The following is an 8,354-nucleotide window of genomic DNA, read 5'->3' as shown; positions in this document are numbered from 1 at the left end:
TATTCAGCTTACATCTTGAAGGATAAGGATTGATCACCCTGGTAATTTTATCCTCCCGGTATAACTACAGATGTTATTCTAATGCACAGGCATCTAATCCTTTTCAAATTTTACAGAAGTAACCGTTTTCCTAGATTTCATCTACGAATGTAAAGACCATCGACAAGGCTTGGTTGGCCACTGCTAAAACTTCTAGCCAGCCCTTTGCTGCAAACAGACATCGGCTGTGGATGCACAGGCTCTCCTTGTCACTCCGGCAAACATGGTCTTCTGCGCGGAAATTCATTTCGTTAATTACACAAGTCAAAGACAATGACTTTTGCTTCAGCGATATTTACGCTATCTTTATGAGAAGGAAACACTGCAGATTCTATTCCCATTTTCCTGATCAGGAATACTGAGGCATATTATTAAAAGGCATGGCTTAGCTTAATACAAAACAAAATGACCAACAATAAAATATTGGCGCTGGAAAGGTACTGGTCTGCCCTTTTGATTTAACTAGGGACGTAATACCACATAGTATATCTATCAGTTCCAGGTGCCAAATTAATAGAAGTGCATTGAATTTGCAAAATGAGAAGTGGGAAATAGACACAGAAAATGAATGATCACATAACTTATAAATCCAATACCAAGATGTAAGATGCAACAGATAAATCGCCTAGATGATACAAGGGGCAGATGATGAATATGGATGTGTGTGCATGTGTGTATATCATCCTTTGACGTGGACATTTTGAACAAGGCGGGGCTGGTTGCACACTTGGTTAAAAATAAGGTTGAGAGTGGGTGAGTGTGCTATGGAGATGAAATTAGAAATCAAGCAAAATGACTCCAAATGTGAAATTTTGTAATTTCATCGTAGAGGATTTCTTTCTTTTTCTTTTTTTAAATGCTTATTTATTTATTTTCGAGAGAAAGAGAGAAAGAGAGGGAGGGAGAGAGTGGGGGAGGGGCAGAGAGAGGGGATGGGGGACAGAGGATCCGAAGCAGGCTCTGTGTCAACAGCAGCGAGCCCCATGAGGAGCTGCTCTATCTCATGAACTATGAGATCATGACCTGGGTCAAAGTCAGACACTCAACTGACTGAGCCACCCAGGCACCCCTCATATTAGGACTTTTTTCTTAGGGCATTTCTTTTCAGCCACAGCTCTATAAAACTAAAAGGAGGGAGGAGAGAGAGAGGGAGAGAGGGCAAGTGAGGAAAAGAAAGAGAGAGAGGTTCTTTTTTCTTTTTTGTCTTTCTGTGCCATACATTTTTCATACCCTTGTAGGCTAAATGTAACACTCCAAATGCACCAAGGACCACGTATTACTGGTTGACTACCTCAAACCCCATCTATTATGGGATCGAAGTGGCCACTGACACAAGTTACTTAGGAAATGGGATACAATTCTAGGGTATCCATGTACCTTTTTATGTCTAAGCTTTCAAAGTCTGCCATTTGCCTGGGTCAGTTTTAGGGCAAAGTGTAATACATGAGACACAGTCCCTACCTCCGTGGAATAAATCATCTTGTGTAAAAGAGTTGCTTTAGATAAATGCTACCACAGACAAGCACAGCCTTCCATAGAACCACAACCTAACTCAGTATTGGGGAATGAGGTATAAGGAAGGCCACCCCGAGAAGGTCATGTATGACTCCGGCTCTGTGCTGGTTTCTGCTCTTCCTGACTTGGAAATGTTGGAGGACACTGACATCTAGTCTTGGGCCATCTTCCCATTTCTATTTGCCCTAACAGCCTAGGCTTGAGTGGTCTGTGGGAGCGATCGTTTAAATTCTATCGATATGCCAAACTCATGCCCCAGCCCCGCCGTCACCCTTGACATGTAGACTCGTGACCGACCTGCTCACATTCTCTATCAGGTGTCTGCAGGTGACTTAAACGGATGCCATACTGACTCTTGGTTTTTGCTGGCTTGTGCTTTACTCTCCAAGTTGCTTGCCCACTCTGGCTTCCCAAGTTCACACCATTTACCCTGCTGCTCAGGCCAAACAACCTGGAAAACATACTTGATTGAGTCTTTGACCTGCTGGTGTCTCAAATGGGCCAGTTCTCACCATGGCCACGAGTACCACCATCTGGCCGTCAGAGTCACCCTAATTCAGACCACCCTGTCTTTCATAAAATACTGTGCTAGCCTCTGAAAGGCTTCCCGGTCCCCTTACATTCAAGTTTCTACATGCCAGTCTGAATGACATCTTAAAACGTAAGTCAAATTATATCATCTAACAAAGGCTTTTCCAAAACCCTCCAAAGGCTTTTCCAAGCATTCAGCTTATATTCTCACTGCTTTACCATAGTCTACAAGGCAAAAGTGTCCACCTCTCCAGTCTCATACCCTACGCTTGAGACATCACCAAGCTCAAAAGGTCTATGTTTTCATGGACCCCTTCTGACAACTTCTAATTGTTGATGTTGTGTAACATCACTATAGAGAATCTACAAAATGACTCAGAGAGGTTAAGCGATTTTCCCCAAATCAAATACTTGGTAGTATTTGGATATGATCTTTATAATAAAATCTACATTTTTAAACTTCCATCCAGGGCTCTTTCTAATATGTCACAGTATACAATGAAATATAAACAAAACACTGTACAAACTCTTGACCTTAAAAAACAATAACAGTAATAATACTGATTTAAGTCTTGATAAGAATATAGTTTCAGATCCTTGGAAACTCAGTGTGTATTTCGTACGTATTAGAACACTGAAAACCAATCAGGCTTGCTTACAGCCACCTCCAATATCATGACCTCACCAAAGAGGACTTCAGCTTCTCTCTGTTTCCATCGGGAGTCAGTTGCAACATCCACACATGCACAGAGGCTTGGGAAGAGAATTGGTATCAGTTCCTGGCTGAAGAAATGTTTCTTTGTTTACAAAACAGCCTGCTGTCTCGGTGCATATGTGTCAATAGCTTCCCTTCTACCCTTTTGTCATCACCCATACCGTGATCTGAATTTACTACAGCAACTACCAGCCTGTACCTGCAACAGGTGTGCTCAGAGCTCTCCCGTGTCCGTGAACTTCTATGAAACAAAAACATAAAGAGGGCAAGCCACTGATGTTTAGTCTCACAACTAGTCTACTTTTGGGGTCTGGCGTGGATTCTCCGACAGCATTGAAGATAGCTGCGCGGAGTGCTTAGTGACATTGCCCGGGAGCTACCGCCACCGAAAACCCTCCCCCCTCCGCCGCCCCCCTCCCCCCCCCCCCCCCAGCACACTTGCAAGCCCCAGGAGACTTGGCTGGGCCAGCCCCTGCCCGTTGCCAAGGGCTGCGGGCTTTAGCCTCTAACACCCTCAGCCCTAAAGCTGGAAACTTGTGAGCATCACGATTGCGTCCGCATCCCCTGCGTTGGCAGGGTGGTGCTTTTCCTGGGGCCCAGGCCTGGGTGCTGCCCACTGAGAGGGCTGACCTGTGGGATGGCTCCCGCATGAGCGGGACCCAAGTGGTCTCCTGAGCCCTGCAAGCCTCCTTGTGCCCTGACTGCTTAGTTCATTTGTGTTTTTGTGAGCTCGTGAGTCTCATCCTCAATATAAACAATTAGCAGCTGGATGAAAATAACTATTTCAGGGACAACTTCTTCCTCTTTGGGACATGAGATTATAAGCGAGGGGAGAAAATCTTGTTTTGATTGTGCTACGAAAGAAGGCAGTCTCTTAGTTTGCCCAAATTTACAAGGACTTGACACTTTATATACTAATAGGAGCACTTAATCCATGACTACGAAATGCCAAACATCTGGATAAGGATAAATAGTCAAAAACAGATATTTCCAAACAGCTAAATGTTTGGTCTAAAAAATAAGTCAAGTAGTCATTTTTTTTCTATATTTTTCAGACTCAAATGACATCCTTTGTACTTACTTGTTAGATCTGTCCGAGCCTTTTAAAAGAAAGAGTATCTGGAAACCGAAGATGTAGCTCTGAAACCCGGCAAGCGTGGTTTCTTTGAAGTGACATGAGGACAGCTCAGAGACACGCAGGTCCAGTTTGGAGAAGCTGGCTGTCAGCTCTCCAGGCTGGGAGAACGGAGTATGCGTGGGGAGCTCGGCGAGGTTGCCCCAGATTCACGAGCTTCCTGCAGGTGTAGGGTCGCTCTTCTTCGTTCCTTGATGGGAACTCACAAAGTAGCCTACATTTATCTCATTTAACTAGCAGGGGAGAAAAGCACCTACAAAGGCCTACTTAAGTGGATACCTGGAGGCTCAGAGGAACAAATGGTTTTTGTTGTCCCGGGGACAGAGGACGGCATTATCCTTTGTCACTTGCATGAATTACTACAGAGGGAGAAGACAGCACCACAGTTGTCCAAAGGGTTTATTACAAACAAGCCAGCCGCGATGCTGAGTGATCCCCAGCAGGTAGAAACGTACTGCACATGGCCTATGACTAATATTCAGGGCACGGTGTCTGATTAGATCATAAAACTTTATTGTATGGTTATTAATATTTATATAAATGAAAACAGACCTTTGACCTGACTTGTGTAGAGACTGTAAGAAGTAAAAAAAAAAAAAAAAAAAAAAGGAATCCCTTATTCTGATAGTATTTGATCAAAGAGCACAGGTTTTACTGTCATTCAGTTAACATTTGAAGAAGCACAGATTGATTTTTTTTTTTTTTTGGTTGCTCACTCAATTACTCATTTTAGTTTTTGTTTTCGGAAAGACAGCAAAGCATGCATGATAGTTAATTGCTAATATAGCTTTTAAATGTGTTATATGCTCCTATTTGCTCAATTGGCTGGTGGGGCGGCAAAAAGATGTGATAAAACTTCTTCTCATTTTGCTAATTTGTCATTTTACATCTACCAATACATTGTAAGGAACATTATAATGGCAGGTAACATACTTTGGTAAAAAGGTTGTTTGGTTTTTTGGGGGAGGGTAATAAAATACAGATGATTTTACATAAGATACATATGTCTAAGAAATATGATTGTTTATATCTGCTATGAACCCAAGTAAACCACCTGAATATTTTGTCATTGGGATTTCATTGGCAGCCTAGAAGTCCTAGCCCGTCTCTTCCCCAGGTGAGCTACTTTGAGAGGCCAATCCAGGTCACGGACGGGCACTCAGGGTATGGGGTGACACAGTGGCGAGCTGGAGGCTTGGAACTCCTCCAGCATTTCCAGGCCTGACTGCTGCGTCATGGCCCCACACCATTCTGATCAGTCACTTGAGAGCAAAGAAGGAGACAACTTAGCGCCCTGGGGACTTCAGGATGTCCTAGTTGTTCCTGAGAGGAAAATCTATCTTGGAATCTATTTTGACTTGACCTAGAACAGCAATCCTAATCCCTGAAGTGCTGTCAGGTAAGAGGAGACACTCAGGAGAGCTTCATACAGACACAGTGTCCTTAGTTACCCCATCAACTCATGTTTATAAGGTATCGCTTATTTACTGAGATACGCCAGTCCCATGCCTACTTAGACCTTCCAACTCCACCTGCTTTGAGGAAAAACAGCTCTAGGCTTCCTGTACCTCAAGGTGTTCTTTCCTTCCTCCCTTCCTCCCTCCCTCCCTCCCTCCCTCCCTCCCTCCCTTCCTTCCTTCCTTTGAGAGAGAGGGAAAGAGAGAGAGCAGGGGAGGGGAAGTGAGAGACGGAGAGAGAGAGAATCCCAAGCAGGTTCCATGCCCGGTGCAGAGCCTGACGCAGGGCTCGATCCCATAGCTGTGAGATTGCAATCGGAGCCTAAATCAAGAGTCAGTCACTCAACCGACTGAGGTACCTGGTGCCTCTCAAGGTGTTCCTTTATGAATGACAAGTCAGGGATAAAGGACAAGTATCCCGGCACAGGTGGTCATTCCTCTCTAGGCAAAGAAGTTAGCTAATGACAGATTCCTAAGTCCAAGGGTCTGGAAAGTGTGGTTTCTCAAATGTAGGAAGAGGCATGGAAGAAGAGCTTCGCATGCTCCTCCAAATACAAACGTGTCACTGCATTCCATCGTGGGGTACTGTTGGATAACTGTGGAGGTGATCCCAGCTTCTGTGCTTTCCTCGGGCATCATTCTTTTCTGGCAGACTTATTTGCTTTCGCCGATTCCTAGGTTTTACCAGATTCCCAGTAAGCTGCACGTGCGATCGCGTGTGAATGTGACACGGTACAGATGGTCAACTCCATCAGTCTCACAAAAAGCGCTCTCAGTAAAATGAGACATTCCAAATCTAAAGGTGAAGCAAAGTTAACAAAAATGTGAATGTGAAAAATGTACGGTTGGGCCTATTTTGTAAGACAGCACGCACTTCAACATGAAATTCTCGGAGGAAGTATGGCGCAATAAACTTGGAGCATTATGCACATCCAGGGACCAATCAAAGGAAAGATGAATTATAAGGGGGAAAAAAACAATTTAACCGTAATGATTGAAAATAATAGCCAAAGGAAGATCATGTTCTTGGCAAACCGAATGGCCTTCAGTTTCGAAAGATTCCCTTTGTCCCCTGGCCTCCCAAAGGTACTGCTTGTTGGAAAAACAAAACCCCATAGAGAACCAAATATTCTACTAGTTGACCCTCCAGGAAGGCAAGCGGCAATTTGTTAAATAAAACACTTTCGTGCTCTAAGTGAATATGGCCGGGAAAAGCTAACCACCTTTCCTTGGAAAGGCCTTTGGAATTGACTTCGCTTTTATTAATCTGGGCTCGGGCTTGGGTTAGGCAGCTAAAAGCAGTTGTTATTGTCAGTGCTTTTCTACACGGAGCACTAGTGGAAGAAAGCTATGCACAAATTAATTAAAACAACTGCAAAGGCATTGAATGCAGGTGGTTTAAAGCATAGACTGCATGGCTTTGCAACCAACTGATTTGTCCCATATGCACGCGCCAAAGCTTTCGGTTACCCCATTGCTAGAAGAACAACAATGTCGATGAGAAACATCAGCGTGTGTGGGGAATCTGAAGACCACCTTCTCTGTTGGCTGCAGTTGAAGCAGCAATAACTATAATCGCTTTTTACTGCTTAAAGATTTTATATAAGCAAACTCAAGCCATAAGCCTTGAAAGTGGGATTGTTTTCTCAGCCTTTTCTCCAACCACCCTGGACCACTTATTATTATGCTTTGCAGCCCGGTTTTCACGGGTTTCGATAGTTTGGTCTTTGCAGTTTACCAACCGGCATTAGGGAAATGCCCTTTGGCTTTTACTGTGGTCTCTGCTGATTACGCTTTTGGTAGCGTGGTAGAAACTGAACATGTATTAACAAATAATAAAAGCACATCTCTCAAGTTCGTTCGCGATCCGAAGATGAGACGAGGAAAGGTTAAACTGTTAAGGGAATGGTAACGCACTGTGATGCCTGGACCTTGTCCAAAGTACCGGTAGCAGCTGTCAACTTAATTAAGCCAGATGTGCCTTCAACGTAAACGGACCTCCCAAGAGGAATAATAACACATTTCAGGTTCTAGCAAAGTACACAAGGTGGGGGTGCGGTGGCATAAAACAGGGGCGGGGCTAAAACCCAAAGAATGTTCCTGATGTCTCTATCATTCTTAGCTGCCATATTCTCAGCTCATGAGTGTCACCTTGACTGAACTCAGTTGAACCAGCCCTACAGGAGGGTGAGAAAAACGACTGATTTCAGGTGACGTCTGGGTTAATTTTCATATTCAATAAAATTATGGTATTGGCCACACTCGGCTTCAACACAAACACGCACACACACGTGCATGCACACACACACACAAAACCTCAGCCTGACTTTATATCCTCACTTATTTAAAAAATGACATTTAAGTCATGCCAACTTTGACAGCCCTTCAAGTGAGTATGCAGGGGATGGGCCAAGAAAAGGACATCAACAGATCTTCAACGTTCTCAGATTATGTGATTCACAGATTAGGAGGCACATTGGGCAAGCTTTTCGCAACCCCACCGACTATTTAAAACAAACATTCTGTAAACTATAAAATGTAAGGTACAAATAGTGGGTGTTATGTAAAAAAAAGAAAAAAAAAACACTATAGCTTCCAGGCAATTTTTTCCATTCATGCTATAAAATGTCATATCTCCAAAACAGAAGTGTTTGAGAGGCAGACCTTTAAGCTTAGCCAGGAAAATGCTTCTCAGAAAATTTTCCTTCATGTTTCTGAATTTAGCAACTACCTTGAAGAAACCAGTTCTAAGTTGCTACGTCTCTAAGAAAATTATGAGAAACACCCAGCACTTTGGGGGCACTTGATAGCTACTTAATAATTCACTTACAGAGACACTTCAATAGATTTTATTAACTGACATGAAATACAATTTAATTAACAAAGGCACATAAGGCACTTACTCTGCCAGACACAGTTTTAGGCATTTAAATATGATATAAATATAAATATAAATAATATA

This window comes from Panthera leo, chromosome A1 (genome assembly GCF_018350215.1).
Source record: "Panthera leo isolate Ple1 chromosome A1, P.leo_Ple1_pat1.1, whole genome shotgun sequence".
In the NCBI taxonomy this organism is placed as follows: Eukaryota; Metazoa; Chordata; class Mammalia; order Carnivora; family Felidae; genus Panthera; species Panthera leo.
Note: the sequence above shows the minus strand (reverse complement) of the source record.